General features: G+C 31.2%; 1 pseudogene; it reads left to right on the top strand.

Annotated features, from left to right (window-relative positions):
• The window catches only part of LOC149528610 (BTB/POZ domain-containing protein At3g05675-like), a 36,164-nt pseudogene extending 23,108 nt beyond the window's left edge, over window positions 1–13,056 (top strand).
• Window positions 13,057–17,819: the final 4,763 nt, after the last annotated feature.

The raw sequence follows: 17,819 nt of genomic DNA, 5'->3' as shown, positions 1-17,819 counted from the left end.
CAGCATCCTTGCGTGTTCTAGCAGATTTGTGCACCCTCAAATACTAGCACTGTTTATTCTAGTCTCTGAGATTTTTGTTCTATTTTATTTTACCTTGTTGATTGTTGGCTTTAATTAGATGATACTTGCACTGTTATTGTTTACTCCAGCCTGCTGATCATTAGCATTCAATTTATTTATTTCAGCTTGTTGATATTAACATTCTATTTATTTATTTTAGCTTTTTGTTCCTTAAATTTTGTATTTACTTCGACCCAGTGCTGATGTAGTTCTATAATTTCAAATTTAAAAGTTATTGTGTATTCTAACTATCTTTTGGTTAAGAAAAAGCGTAAGTGTTACTTTCAGCTTTGGCTCTTCTAATATTATCATCTTCTCCATATACAAGTATTAGTTCATTCTACATTTGTTTATGTTAATTAACATAGATCGTGTCTACAAATGTAATTATATTGTCATTGTTATAGATATGTTTCAAATGTAGATTTGGATCTCATATAAGTATCAGAGAATGGGACATGTCTCCAAGGTTTAAACATCATTAGTTGGTATGAAATAATATAACTAACCACATATATATATATATATATATATATATATATATATATATATATATATATATATATATATATATATATAAGCTATTTGATGTTTTGTACCAACTATCATAAATTGTTTTCCTCTTTTTGCTCCATCGAACACAAAATCACAGGCTTCTGATTAAAAATGAGCAGTATAAGTCAAATTTATAATATGACTATTTTGACGTTCTTTAAAAATGTAAGGTGCCATCTTAGGATTCCATTTTTTTGTCTCATGACCAAAATGAACTCCATGCTTACTATAATTAGTTATTTTGGTTTTTTATTAGTTTTGCTTATTTTCACCCTAGTCCTTTTCATTGGGTTAAGCAGGATAGAACTTATTTGAAATAGAAAATAACCTCAATAGGAATTGAGATTCCAAGTCAAATTGAGGTACTATGTAGATTAGCTATTAACTCTTACCTATTCTTTTTCACGATAAAAAAAATATGATTGAAGTTTTGTTATCTGGAATTGTAGTTATTATATATATATATATATATATGAATATTTATATTATCATCAATAATGAAACTTATGATCACATCAATCTGACTGTAACTACAAACTTGACACTCCCTCTTAGTTAGGAAGGATTGATGCAAAACATATTATGTTCTCAAGTATATGAAGAGATATCATCTCAGTATGATATTCCTTGAATAACATATCTAAGGATATCAACATAAATCTATCAAGACACATATATATTATATATGAAATTTGCTACAATTCATAATGAGACTAAATTTCTCAATAGTTTTCCTTTTAGCAAGGAGGGAAATTAAGCAATTAAAACAACTTTAATACAAGTTTGAATACCACTTTAAGTGTAGTCTATAATAGATTTAAGTTATTGTGTCCGACAATATCCGACCAGAAGAACCATAACAATTTTCATTGTATTCGGCAAGATCCAGCCTAATAACCATGATGGATATAAATGTGTTCGGCAAAATTTGGCCTACAAACAATGACACCAATAATTTCCATGGTGTCTGACAAGATCCAGCCTAATAACCATGATGGATATCAATTTGTCTGGCAAAATCTAGCCTAATAACAATGACACCCATAATCTTCATGGTGTCCAACAAGATTTGGCCTAATAACCATGATAGATATCAATGTGTCTGGAAAAATCCAACCTAATAACAATGACACCAATAATCTTCAACATTTTTGGTGTTAGAAGGTTGGTCATCTATTGATAAGATCGTCACCTTACAATAGTTATCTTATGTTGGTTATCATAACTTCTAACACACCGAGACAATAACTTAATGTAGTCTATTATGATAACAGGTCCAATTATTGATAAGATCATCACCTTTCAATAACTCCCCTCTAAATATATAAATCAATGAAATATCATTAGCTTTCATGACATAATGACAACAACATCATGTAGTAACTCACATGATATCCACCATAAACCAAGTCAAAGGGTGGACCCACCATAGCTGCTATTACAGGGTGGAACAAATGGTTTTTACCTCATACTTTTCTCTCATAGAGAAGAGCGCATTATGAAGAATTTCTCTTAGAACTTTACCTCATAGGAAAAATATCATCTACAAAGGAGTGCATCTCAAAAATTCTTCCTCTGAACATTGATCCTAGGAAATCAGGTCCTCTAGTTACTTCCTCAAAAACTCTTTTCACCCAAGAATGCCTATCAAACTCACTCTAAATTTGATATCAATCTTTAGATTTTTTAGTGATAAGTCAATACTTCCTTATAATATACATAGGAGTATGCCCATCAACATGCAGTCACCCACATGTATTTCTAGACTCCTTTTGAGTATCAATTTTCTAAGCTCATATGTTGCCTTCAAAGAAGTTTCATACTCTCTCTTAATGTACAAGACTCTCATAATCTTAATCATCAAAGATTATAGCCTCATTTTATCCATCTTGATCATCAAGGTCTTTGGAGCTACTATCATTACGTTGATTTTGCACAATATCTAGTAACAAATGTAAAGTACCAACCTTCTTTTTCTGAAAGAATATTCTCAAACATAAAGGAAAAGATCAAGGAAAATAAGCCTTATAGTATTTATATAATTACAAATAAAAGAGACTAAAAAGAGTCGCTAAATGTAAAAGATAAAAATACTTATCTACACATGAAGATTTAGAAATTGTCTTCTTAGATTATTTGCGAATGGAACATCTCCTCTCTAAAGAAGGTTCAAGTTGGAATGAAAAATTGACTATTATTCCCCCCACAATGCAAAATTACCACTCATTCTTATATTGTTGAACAATTTTGTATCAAATATGACAACTCCTTTCTAAGTTCCGACTTGCTCTTTCTTTCCATTCAAGGTCCAAACATTCATTTAGTTTAATAGAAGAAGCAAACATGTCCTTCTATCTTATCAAACTTGTCCACAATACGCCAATATCTTGATTAAGTATGAATATTCCACATTAATGACACTACAACTCATTCATCAAGTTTCAATCATCAAGGAGAGACTCATAGATGGTTCAAATGAATTCTTAAAAACTTCATTACCGTCTCACAACAACTCAAATTTCTTTATAGTAATTTCTGCAAATATAAGTGACATCATTTAGAAGTCATCACTTCCTCATGATGTACACAAGGGGTAGTCCCATTAAAATCACATGGTCGTGATGTGTGAATCATAGTTCTCTTGACAACAACAATTTATTGATCACTAGAGAAATCCATTTCAACATAGTTTACTCTCTCTTAATTTTATATCAATCCTCCTTTCCATCACTAGTACAAAAACAACAATATGTGGCTAAAAAAACTACTAAATTTTGTATATATGTGACTAAACTTAGTCACGTGACTAATAGTGTACATGCATAAACAATAAGGACAATGTATGTTGTGTAAGTCTATGTTACATATAATTCAAGAATTCTAGTAAGCAAATACTTTTTATCCAACAAGATGAAAGAAGTTTCAATTTGTTAATTTAATAGTACATTTAAAAAGAAGCATAAATAAATGATATACAACATGTCCATCTGTAGTTATCAAAAGGACATGGTGTTACTCCCCACTTTGCTCCACAATATGAATCACAAGTTTGATGATTGGTGCAAAAGAAGTTGGCCCTAATAGAAAAAAAGAAAAAAATGAAATACATTAGTAAATGACATAACTATATTCAATACCTAGATTGCATATATGAACAATATAAATATGAACCCAATTAGTCATTCTAGAAAGACATACTTTCTGAGCCCAAGACTTCAATAGACAAGCCATTCTACATTTATATTTTATCATACATACAAAAGCTTAATCAAATACAAATCCTTACTAACTAGCAAGTCACAGTTGGGGACTCTTTCCCTATATCTTCTTAGTACTTCTTCAAATCTATTGCATAAATTACCACCTGGATAGAAACTAAACACCTGTTGGTCATGAGTTGAAGTTGTACAATGCAACAAAAATATATTGTTACTGATAGACATTTCACTTTGTCTCATGTGAACTGTATAAAGTATCATATGAAAATGAATTGGCAAGATAATATGAAAATAAGTTTGAAACTTACCACCCCCAAAACCAAAACATGGGATTAAGTTGTCCCCATCAAAAGTGAACAAGGTTCATCCAAGAATTGAAATTGCTTGTTCATAAGGATTTGGATCATCTTGAAGATGGTGTAAACTTTGCCGATTAAAAGACTTCACACTTAACATCCATCACAATGGTTTTATTTCTATTGAAAGAAAGAGAAGAAAGCTTGCAAAGCTACCAACTAAGACCAAGGAATAGAATAGAAGCTATACAACTTCACATGAAATATTTCTCAAACCAATGAAAAAATTAAATCATTGATAGGGCACCAAATAAAAGAATACATTACAAAATTATGTATTACATAGAGGCACCAAAAAGACTAGTGCTCTCAACTTTTCAATACAAAAAACTAATAGTTACCCAAAAAACTTCAACCCTCAAATGCCTACAAAATAGAGACACCTCACATGTCTTTTTCCTTTAAGTGTCAAGTTCTACATAATTTAGTCCAATTTGTTTTATAATAAGAACTAATGGGAGACAATGTAAAAGATCTTGTATGATCAACAATCAAATAATTCTCTTTACATATTTTGTCGAATCAAAATACTACTTTTTTTCTTTCTAAGGGAGTACATACACTATTAGGGTACTCGATGTTCTTGTGTGTGAGCATGGACTCTTATAAATACATGTTTTTAACTGGATAATTTTACCTAAAGTCCCTCAAAATTTTGCATATTGATGCTAATGAAAAATACATATAAATGCATTGTAAAGAGTCAAATAAAAGTAAAATGCTCTAGAATATTGAGGCCAAATATGGATGTCTAGTTGTGATTAGCCTTAACAAGGACCCATTGTTATACTCCTGGTGTATGCAAGCTTTATTCTCTTGCCCCCACCATAGATGTATGATTTATGTAAACAAGTGGAAGTCCTTATATATGAGTAAAAATAAATGTATGCATAAGCATATGAAAGCTTTTGAAGGTTCAATATGGTTAGATATATTGCTACAAAATTGTATGAAAGTATATGAAGGGTTGGTACATTCCAACATGATTTTGCTCAAGAATTTCTTGATAAATCATGTATGAGATATTGGAAGATTTTCCTTACATTGATTATGTACTTCATCTCCAAGGAAACAAACTTTTTTTTAAAACTATAGACCGAAAGATGTTTATAGATTTCTTAGCATATCATTATTTTTATTAACTGATATTGATAATCAATACTCCATCCATTCCTTCAATATCCATATCTTATCAATGTATTATTTACATGAATTTTCAACATTATTGATACCAATTTATTTGTCAATTGTCTATAAAAATTTTCTACATTAGCTTTAGATAGTATCCATATTATATAGTTCTTTAATGAGACTTCACTAATAAGTAACTATTAGAGATTAACAAATAGTCTTGGACTTACCTTCCACCAAACCAACTAGTGTTGACCAACCATGTTGTAGTTCCATGGTGTTGACTTGTCTCAGCAAGCATTGCAACATACTTTGTGGGGTGTAACATGATAAATTTTGCTCCAACACAAGCTGAGAATGTGTCTTTGGGCTCCTTTATTCCATTGTCTATCCCTGCAACCTTCAAACATTTGAATAATTCATGAGCTCATTGAATTTCAAGATAAATACACATATACATTAGTCATAACAATGATGTTTCATAAAACTAAAATGTGATATTGCTATTAGGATTTAACTATGTATTTAATGAGTCAAACTCATCTACCCATGGAAATTATCCTAAGTATCACAATTTGACTTGTTGCTTGAAATATTGGTTTTCATTTTATTTTAGAAGCATGAGTTTAGATTTTTATAGGAACATCTGAAGAGAAATTATAACTTGTAACTCTTAATCTTTCATAATTGGGAAGGGGGAGGGGGTTTCTACATGTTAAACTAGATTTCTATATAGCGGCTTCTAGTCTTTCATAAATGCTTTATAGTATATTACTTATAAGATTTTTGTATTGGTATATTGCTGATGTTGGAATGACAAGATATTTATAATCTATATACAATTTATGAAGTACTTATTAAACTAGATGTAAAACACAACTAGTAGGAAAAAAATATATCTCTTTTCTCACAAATCCCTTTACATTGAACTCTAAAAAATTTCATGGTACGATTGAGATTGAGTTGTAGAGCTAATTAGAGCAGTGTATCCACTAATAAAATGATACATTCTTTGTGCAAATGTGAGCTTGCTAACTTGTGGTAATGCTCCAAATGCATCACAATGTTGTTTGGATGAGGCCCAACATAAGGAATCTTTGTATTTGGTATAAAATAAATGGGATAAAATGCTCTTGTGTTCTCTATACAAGTCAAAAATAATAAATAATTTCTGAAAACCAAAATGAAAAGCAATGTGATTTTCTTTACTAGTAGTAGACTTATCAAAGTAGTCCACTTCCCCTGTATTTTCTTCAAATATAACATTCTCCAACATTTCCATAACCTATGACAATAAAATTGAATCTTTAATAAAAAACATTAAAGATTTTCAATCTTGTTTGAAATATTTGGAGGGATTGGTATGTTAACTATTCCAAACTTAATAGCATTCCAAATATAAGGCTCCTTCTCTTTTGAGAGATCAATTCATTTTTCATAGCAACCCCCTTCAATATTAGACACACCATTATTACTCCAACAATTCTCATCATCTCCTATCAGTTCCCTTTGATGGTTTGTAGATAGAGTTGTAGATATAAAAGACTTCTACTATTTAACACTGGCTACAGATGCATATAAGTTGCTCCATAGCCACTAGCTGATCTGGGGATAGTTGAGACTGCTCATCACATACTGACTGCACCTCCCCTAGCATGGGGTTTCTCTGAAGGAGACGTTGATGTGTTCCACATGAGACACTTTCACCACAATTCCCACACACATTAGGAATACCATTACCTTGTTCACACTGAAGCTAGGGTGCAAACCCTTTCTGCAAAGTTATCACATTTGTAACTATTCCAAACGTTTATATAATCTTGGAGTAAAGATAATTTAATTAAATATTAAAATAATAAAAAGACATTTCTACCTTCCTCCCTACCCATGAACATCATGATTCAGAGCTCTTGATAAGAAGGCATGAAGAGAATTTTTGTGCCTTTGACTGTGTCACTAATTATTTATTCTTGCTTTATGGCATCCTAATTAAATGAACAAGTTTCCTTCTTCTACAAGATTTTCCCTGATATTGCTTCTCATTGGGCCATTTATTATCCATTTCTATTAGATATAGCCTCTTCTTTTCAAGAAAACCATCAAAGAGTTGTATTAAATGCTCGGGATGCGTACCTTTAACAGTCTAGAAGTGGGATCCCAATCTCCTTATGTAAATCATACAACTTCTCTTAGTAGCTACCAGCAAAACTTTTGCAAAATTGACTCAGACATTTTCTGAAATATCTTAGAGCAAATCATTTAGACTAGATTCTCATTCAGAACTACAATAAAAATTTACAAATTTTTTAAATCATCTTCTAGGCATCCAGCTATAGCTTGTTCTGGTGGTTATAGGTATGAAGCTTAATGGGAAGTCCAGGGGACCCTATTCAAGCCATTTTAGGTGGGGCATCCTAAAATAGTATTGTTTTAAACTCAATAGAAGAGCTATCAAATAGAGGAGTACATGCACAAAATTGAATTGGCAAAAAGCTTCAAGAGTATATACTCTCTCTTGGTGCCATCAATGCACTAAGTGGGATCTATGGAGATTCTATTTGCTTTGTCGATCAATGATCCATTGTGCTTGGTAGGTCAGTGCAGTGCTATCCCTTAATGCCTCATGGGCTCTAAGAGTGTTGATTGCATTATGTTGATTTACACCCAGTCATCTTGTGTGCCTTGGTTTTGCCCCACACCCTGCTTCGAGTTTGATTCTCCATTCCTAGGCATGCTTTCATAGTCATCTTGATTACTTAGGCCACCTATGATGCCACCCTACTTTCTCTATTTTTCTCTATTGTACTTCTCGAGTAATGTGAACACAACTTGTTTATATGGAGTAAAGATGGAATATTGTAGTGATTTGTAAAATGTAGTTTGATTCTCAAATCTTATTTGAAGATCTAATTTTATTTTTAAAACTCCAAACCACCTCCCAAAAAAAATCAAACCAGTAGTTTTGAAGCATTGGATAGGTTTGGGATGAAATGCCCACCTATAATAGGCTATTGACTAATTATTGAATAGGCATGGAGAGAGAACAAAAATAAATGGGAAAAATAAAACATACATGAATCACTCAGCAGTCTAGAATCCATGGACACTCAACACTAACAATCCAAATCAACAAATAAGAACCTATTCAAACAACATTTGACTTATTCTATAAATGTGTTAACAATTGGTAGATTTTATAAGGAAAAGATATAAAGTTAAATATGTATATAATAGGAGGATCATAAGGAGAAGAAAATAATGTGTCCAACTAGTATATAGACTATTAAAATTAGTGCCAAATAAATATAAGTATATGATCAAACATCAGGTCATCTAATAACAACATGTCTTTGAACTGCAAAAGACAAATAAAAAAGAATATAGTTTATTCCAATAAAAAATTTGATATAAATACACTTTAGAGAACAAAATATATGAATGCATAGATCTAATGTTAGAAATCATTCAGAGAGCATAGAAGAGATAAACAACTAGAAATCAATTTATACTTAGCTGCTCCATTCTTACAGCTACTCCATTCTATAAAAAATAGGGATTTCTCAATCATCATTAGCATACAACAAGAAAAGAAAAACAAATTTCTAGTCACACAAACACATCATAGTCCACTCAACAGATAATGATGGGTTAATTTGGCAAGTAGGAAATACAAGACAAGTTATTACCACTAAATAGGAATCAATAGTAAAAGACAAGCAATAAAAAACAATTTCTTCTTAGGGAAGAACAATAACAAGGATAGAGGAGTGTTGAGCCAGCGTAAACTATAGGAAGAAAGAAAGGCAATCAAATATAGACACATTAGTGAAAATGTTGGTTCTTGATCCATCATGAGTGATACTCAAGTTATAATGGAGGAAAGGAGACAAGAGTTAATCAAACACAAGGAGACATCTGAGTTGGTGCAAGGAAAAACACTTTAAATCATAAATTCTTGGCACATACCCAAAAGGGAATCACAACATTACGAACATAGCAAGGTTGTTCCTAGAGGAGATACAAAAATCTATGCCATTAATTGGTCTAGTAAAAAAAATAGATCTATATATAAACCTAGAAGACACACTTTGCTAGAAACCATTAATTATTCTATTTTCTTTGCTATATTATACATATTTTATCCATTTTCAAAATTAATAGCATTCAAAACCTTTAATAAAAATACTAACAAAAATATCAAAACAAAAAGAAGAAATTAGTAGGAAACAATAACTAATTTTGTTGATATATCTAGCATCTAGACTATTAGCATTCCCCCAAGTCATATCTTGACTAACATTGCACAAAACAAAAAATACAACTGAACTAAAGGGATTTTGGATGTAGATATATACCAAAACATCATGTTGAACATAGTGATCAAGAGCAAGAATAGTAGAAACATGCTTGATGAATTCCAATGCACTGTCACCCATTGGTGGGTAGGATCTTGCCAATTCTAGAAACTCATGAAAACTAGCATTCTCTCTTCTTCATTTAATAGTAATGTCACGTTGTGTGCCATAGACAATTCTGAGAAGCTTGTTGGTGAAGTATGAAGCAATCTACAAGAATAATGCAAATCTTTACTATAAATTGACCTTCTCTACTATCCCCTTGGTATTATCTGAAGCACCCTGCATTTCTTATTTAATACTATAAAAAAAAAAAAGTGCCATTAAAAGTAATCATATTTCCACAATCCATTAGAAATGCATTTCATTTTTCTAAGATTTGATTGTGTAAGAATTTAGAAAATTGGAGTGAAAGAGAATACAAAAATGAGTTATAATTTTACATTAGATACCCATTCCTTGAGGAATGACACTTTATCTAATTCAACATCCGCAGTTGTTGCAGTTGTAACAAATGGCATGTAGAAACTTCCATCCCTTACAACAACCCACAAAGTAGCACGTTCTTATAAGTGCTTCCATGGAAGGTACATAAACCCAAAAATTATGATAATAAAATAATCTATCATCCCAGAAGCAGTGTGTTTTACAACCTTGTAGTACACTATGATATAACATAAATGAATGGATAGAGGTGTGATTATCTATTGATCTATAATTGTTGCAAATAAAAATTCAAAAAATGTAAAGGCCTTTGGAAGAGAATTCTAGATGCTAAGCTAGAAGAATCTTATTTCTAACAAGGAGACTACTAGAAATCCATTTTTGTTAAGCAAAGTCATGTCCCTTTATAGGAAAAAGAAGAAAAAGACAATGCAATATTTTCAATTCCATGCAATTCTCAAACCTGTGGAGAAAAATTGACTTCGCCAAATCTTTCAACAAAGCAAGATGTTGAATGTTATCAAATTGAATGCCTATTTTTTTGGACACATCAACCAAATTATTTAGTATTGAATTCTCTATGAAGTTCAACAAGTTGGTTCAGTTCTTGATTTCTATTACAAAAAATGTTTGAGACTAAATGGAAGAAGATTGAAAGATTGCATTTAGAGAACCAATCAAACAATTGATAAACCTGGTGTACTCAGATGTTTCTATTTTCCCTCAAAAATATCAAACTCTATTATTTTACTTGAACTACATTTGATCACACCATTTTCCAAAGATCTCATTCAGCACAGACTAGGGATACTTTGGAAAAGATTAAGGAGACCTTTTTAACAGCCATCAAAGGCATTTTATTAGAAGTTTCTAAATCCCTTTCAAGAAATCTTGACCATATTCTACATTTAGGACATCCCATGAGAACATGATTCTTCAGAGCATTCTTTCAAATAGTTAATGTGCCTGTATATGCTTGTTAATGCTTCTCCTACGTTGTTCTGTACAAATCTAGTAAGTTTTTTAGTATTAATCATATTATATATCATTTGGATGAGTGTTTGTGTTATTTATTCTTGCCTCTATATGTAGGCCTCCCCCTCATTCTTTTATCTTCTTATAATTTCCTCTAATTTCTTGTTCACCTACTGTGATGCCAAAAATTGGTTCTCACCTTAATGCTTTTGTACCAAAAGTTATGGTTTTACTTGTGCATATTGTTGAGAAAGAAAGTCTTCAATACAAGGGCCTATGTGGGTGGCAATTATTCATTCAAAGGCTTGCTCAAGTATCTCCCATAAGCCTCAAACATGTGGCTCCTCAAGTAGTGGTTGCACTTATGTTGTGTCTTGAGAGAGGGCAACATCAACTTACTTCATGTGTAGATAAAATGGTTGAAATATTAGAAGAACTTATCATAGAAAATAGACAATTAGTTGAGGAACAACTCATTGAATTGCCTCTATTACCTAGCCTTTCCAAGCTAGCTAATGTAAATCAGATGCTTCATGAGGCACATGGATCTTTATGTTTCTGAGAGCGATTGTGACATGTTGTGGGTAGACTATTAAACCATTTAAGTCTAAGTGTACATTATACAACAACCATGAATAGATTGATTGCATTCCCCCAAAATGTTAAATAATTCAGCCATGTAAAGATCAGCTTATGTCCATTCACATAGGTGAAAACTACTGATTGTATCTTAGATTATATTATATAATCTTTTGATTTTCCTTCTACATTATATTTGTCATTGTGGTTATTCCTAACATTTTGATCAAAATTCAACTATGTAGATGGAAGCTCATTGATGTATTTTTTAGAAGTAAAGACTTATAAGAATTCATCGCTCATAAAAAGGAATGGTACACTTAGAAGTTATTATATTTAAATGATATTCATATAGATGAAGTGATACTTCTTCCTACACTACTTAAACTCAAGTACACTTAACCATGAACTTAAAGATGATTAGATGCATTTCTAACCTCTTCTTTGATATTCTCTAATTTATTAAATTTTGGGGGCAGCATTTAAATTCATTACCATTCTTGCAGTACTTATTCAATTGAACCAACTACAGTAAGAAACATGTTCCTCTCTACAATGCATGTTTCTATTTCAGCAAACAAAATATAATTTGACTTGTTTCCTTCTCTAGATGAAATCAAAAAGTATGTGCCATAGCAGGTAGAGAATATGCTCATAAAGGATGATGATGCACCTATTCTTTTAGCAGGCGAGCATGTAAAATTTGAAGTAGAAAAGAATATCATGGACTTGTTTATCATTTTTGAAAAGGTAATGATGTCCTTTTCATCTACAACAGATGTTATAGAGGATTGTGAAGTCATGTTCTGAATTTTTTATCTAATTTATTATGGATGTGTTAGATTTTTCCTAAGATGGATCTTGTTGATTTTGTCAGCATGTGGGAAGAAGCTCCAAATTATATTCTTAGTATAGTTCAAGATATAAGATGTGGCTTAGCCATGTGGGAGACAAAGCTAAAGGTTTTAGAAATTTCTATAAATGTTTAGGAGGCAGTTGGTTATGGAAATGTTATACTTTCTGGTCCGAGACAAATACAATTGATGAAGGTTTGGCTGCCTTTTATAAGGAAGGCAAAGACAAATCTTGAATTACAAAATTTTCATGATAAATTACCTTATGAAATAGAAAATGATTTTTTTTCAGAGTGTAGAATTTATAATCATTTCACTAGTACTGGCATTGCCTTCTACTAAACAAACAAAATTTTTGGTAAATTGGCTCAAGATGGACTAACCAAGATACCCAAATTTATGTGAATCATTTAAAGTCTGGTGTTACATATTTAAAGGGTCCAAGAGGAGAATCTCTTTAGGTTTAAATGGTGTTAGTAGTACCTCCACAGTGAGCATCATCTCCATTGTGAGCAATGTTGGCCATTAAAGTCAATATAATCTAATTTAAACTTTAATTTTGGATGATGTAAAAGTTAATAATCTAGCCAACACACACTAATTTTGTATTGTAGAGGTCACATTTATGTAGTAACTCCATGGTGTTAGTGAGCAAATTTAATCTAAAATCTTGTTCTTCTTACCACTACGCTAGTTATGGATTCAACTCAAGAATTCACAACAAACATTCAAGTATTACAGAATAGTTAAAACTAAAAATATGATTTAGTTTTACATGGAAGTGCAACCTACTTGAGGAAGATAATATGTTTGTTCCAAGTCAATCATATATCTATCAATAGAAACCAATAGAGAAGTAATTGCCTCTAGATCAAATTCTTTAATTATACATTCCCTAAACAAATGAACGTGCTTGTGTATCTACAGGATGATAAATAAATGTCATTATATCACTATATAGAAGATTAATAGCTTGGAAAGTTAAAAAAACTCTACTTATAAATATTACATTATAAAGTAAACTATATGAAAATTCACTCCAATTGATAATTTTTGAACATCTTAAGTTTTCATTAAAGAGAGATGCAAAAAAGGATTCATGTTTGTTTGGTGTCTCCAGATTTTGATTGTGCAAATTTCCTTTCAAGCCCTTAGATTGGTATCAATGCTATCAATTTGTTTGCTCAATGTTACTAGGCAAGGGACAAATTTTGTACCAAATGGTCCTTTTTGAGGAGCTCTTACTGGGAAGAATCATTACTGCCAACAACAATTATGGTTATAGTCATTGGTGCAGTAAGAACAAGGCACCAAAAGAGAAAGAACTCAAAAAGTATTCTTGTGGATGATAGAGGTTACTCTAATTTAGTATTTGGATATGTAAAACACAATGTCACAAAGCATTTTTAGCCACTTAGAGGCTAATATATAGAATTTTGTGAATCAGGTCATCTCTAGATGAATCACACACTCTGAAAAAAACAAAACTAAATTAGATAATGCTAGTATGAAATTAAAAAAAAATCCTTGGGAATATCTCATAGCACTTTATACAAAGAAAATATTTAGGGTAAAATATCATTTTTTAACAATGTTGATATTTCCAAAGTAAATTGACGTTTGGTTTACAACCTATAGAAGAGATGCCCACAAGAACCCAGTTTGGATGGGGTTCTATGTTTTTCCTTAAAATATTTAACTAGTCTTGAAGTAAAATGGAAATATGGAAAGCTCATTGATGAATATGCCTACACACATTTACGAATAATGGCCTACAACACAACTATATCTATAGAAGGGTCCATAAGATGCTTTACTTGGAGGATTATTTTTCAAAAGAATAAAATTTCATTCTACAACAATGATTTTAGTGGAACAAGTGAATAAGAGAATATCCTTTATTTTTTACTACTATGACTATGTGCAACTAGTAAGAGAGTTTTATTTTGTTGTGTAGCAACTAGAAGTTTCAAGTCCTTCCCAAGAAAGCTTTAAGATGCAGATTTCAAAAGCCAACAAATAATTTTTTTACTAACCCTAAAAGAGCAAAAGAAAGATGGGAAAATGAAATCATAAAGAAGATAAACAAATGCAAAAAGTCACAGAAAAAATAAGTTCATCAAGGAAAAAAATTTCTTTGTTGTGCTGAAGGAAGAACCTGTCCCAAAAATTCAATTTGAGGAAGGAAATAATAGGTTAAATTAGAGGATACATACAAATATATAGGAGATTTCTTTGTACTTCAATTCAGCCATGATAAGATAAGATATATTATTGATGTCCAAAAAGAGACCACAAATGGGCCTAAGGGACTAAAAATACAAACAAAGGCCAAGGGGAAGTAGTATGATTGATAAGAGCAGTAATAAAAGAGAGTATATTAAGAGTATGATGTACACCTAGAAGTAAAATTACTTAAATTTTTAATTAGGATGGATTGATTCTCAACAGTCTCAACCGTTCTCCAATAAACTCTATCTTCTACAAAGATGGATTGAACAAGAGTATACCATCATGCATTCCCATGTGTTTTCATCAGCGCTAGGATTATACATCATTCTAAAATTACTTAAAAGGAAAATTAGTTTCAAACTTTGTTTGCTCTTATATGTTGTTCCTATACCAAAATGTGTGAGATATTCCCATGCACAAGTGTATTTTATATATGATTTGCAGTCGTAAAGTAGAATGAAATATCCTAAGTGATCATTGCCACATGTTGAAGTATACTTTGAAGGACAACTTTAGTCCCTAAACCACAAACCCTCAATTTTAGAAAAAGATCTAGACCGCTTATGCCTATTATATTTTGAGATCAATAGGTCAACTATGAAGTGAACTGACATTGAGAGTGGAATAATAGAAGAGGTAGATGATACCTATTTGAGGACCTAGTGAGGATTGAACAAAAACCTATCCAACTGTACTACTTTGTGAATTGGGCCCTCCTTCTATTTGACCACATTATCACACCATTATTGGGAACACAATCATACTAACCATTACCTTCCAAGAAGTCTTTAAAATCTTGGTTCACCTTTGGTAAGTGATTTGAACCACCCAACTTATTACAAGGACCAAGGGTGGCATTAAAATCTCCCTCCATGATGACTTTGGTGGGGCCCAAATTTTCCAACCGTACTTAGAGAGATTGCTAGATTCTAACTTTACTAACTATTGAAGATGTCCCATACACATTTAACAAAACAAATTTTGAGCTGAAATAGGAAACTTGAATAGAAAGACAATTTCATTTGAACAAATCAATTGCAGTTGACAGATATTTGATTTGTATAGGATGGGTAAACCACCTAAGACCCCATAGGATGGAGAAGCCACGTAAGTCCAATTCTTCCATTTTTTAAAGTATTTATCACTACCCTCCTTTGACTATCACCTTAATATTCATTAACTATATGAGTGATTTAGATAAGTTTGATTGAGGACTTATTTTACCATTCCTTAAAAGAATTAAGAATTTTTTATTTATAACAAAATGAATATAATTATCATATGCTTGAACCTATGGATTTAGTAAGGCATAAAGTAACAAATCCTAGAGCTTATTTATTAATCAAAGATTATGAATATTAATTTTTTTTTGAAGATATTACAATGATGAATTGGAGAGAGTGTCATTTTGATGATAACATATAAAATGTAATAAAAGATAGAAATATTGTTACCAAAGCAAGAAACAATTATGGAAAGTTTAGCATATTATTAATAGGGGTAATGAGCCACAACTTAGGGCATGTGTGGGAGTGGAAAAAAGTAAACAAGAACAAATCCAAAAGAAAAGAGATTCAAATCTCTACAGTATGGTAGGGAGGAAAATTCAGCTTCATAGGCTAAGTTGGTAGAGTTGGATACAAAAGGCCCACCTGGAACAATATTCAGAAAATATCTAAGTTCTTTCCAATTGCATTTGACATCATGTCCTTTTCTTTTAGATCTGTGTTTTTTGAATGTAACTTTAAAATTAATAGGTTGTTGTATTCTGGTTAATTTGGATATCTTAAGATACAATTGTTCCATTACAAAATGTGGATTGATTGAATAGGGAGGACAGTTCTCTGTAATATTGTTTTTAGACACCAATAGGGCATGTGAATGCATGTGTAGTCCATAATTCTAGTGAACTCTTTAAAAATTTTGAGAACATAAAAATAAAGAAAATAAAAAGAACCACAATTCATCATATAAGTCCATGACACTGCTAAACATAGTTTGACCTATTAAATGTCTAAATTTCACTTAATTGATGAGAAGCAATTTTCCTTTATTGAGCACATTATTGTCTTTGAATTCCTATTGTAAAATTGGTGTGAGCCTATTTTGGATTGTATTAATCTATATTTCTTTTTCAAGATTATTAATTAGTTTTTTTTTCAATTGCATGAACAAAAAATACACAATTTAAGAGTTTTGTAACTATGCAGTAGCAATGTTATCTCCTTGTTTTGGTGACTCTTGAAGAACATAGGAATTTAAGTAAATAAAAAAAAAATTCATCCATTATTTGTGGCTATACAAAAACAATTCTAAGATTTTCTTATTTTAGTTTACCATCTGGTTAGATGGGTTACAATAGTTCTTGAAGTTGTCCATATTTGCATAACTCATTAAAATCAGAAAATCCGCTACATTTTTTTATCTACTCGTTCCAGTTGCTATTTTAAAACTTGAATGTTCATATTGTTATTTAACCTTGATGGGAAGCATGAAAATTCATATGTCATTAATCTTGGCAGATGATCATGCCAAGTTATTAATCCCTGCCTCTACTTGTGATAGCTATTATTACAATGTAGACTATTAGATATGCAAGGTTCATAAACTTTCAAAACTTTTCTAGTAAACATTAATAGAACATTATTTTTCTTTACAATTCATTCTTGTGTGGATAATGGTGTGAATATAATTTTAAAATAATTTCATGCTCTCTTGAAATTCTAATTTGTTCATTATAAATTTAAATGTTCTTGAGCTAAATTAAAGGCACAACCTCCATTTTGTTATTTGTCGATATACTTGCAATCAATAAATGTTATTAGGGCCTACAGTTGCAGAGTATCACCAAAACATATGAAATGTGATTCTTGCTATCAGTATCACCAAAACATCCTCCCTAAAAAAAATTAGATTTAAGCTTCAACCGATATTGGAAAAAGATATATTTTCTCCTTGCTTGGATGATACAATGTTGGATGTTATGTTTATTGTGCATTCTTGCTCTATTCATCGAGTGATTCACACCCTTATTGGGGAGGATTTCTTCTCTACCTCCTC

Source organism: Cupressus sempervirens, chromosome 11, assembly GCF_028749045.1.
Source record: "Cupressus sempervirens isolate cs-2001-9-10 chromosome 11, ASM2874904v1, whole genome shotgun sequence".
Classification (NCBI taxonomy): domain Eukaryota; kingdom Viridiplantae; phylum Streptophyta; class Pinopsida; order Cupressales; family Cupressaceae; genus Cupressus; species Cupressus sempervirens.
Note: the sequence above shows the minus strand (reverse complement) of the source record. Positions and strands in the feature narration are given on the sequence as shown.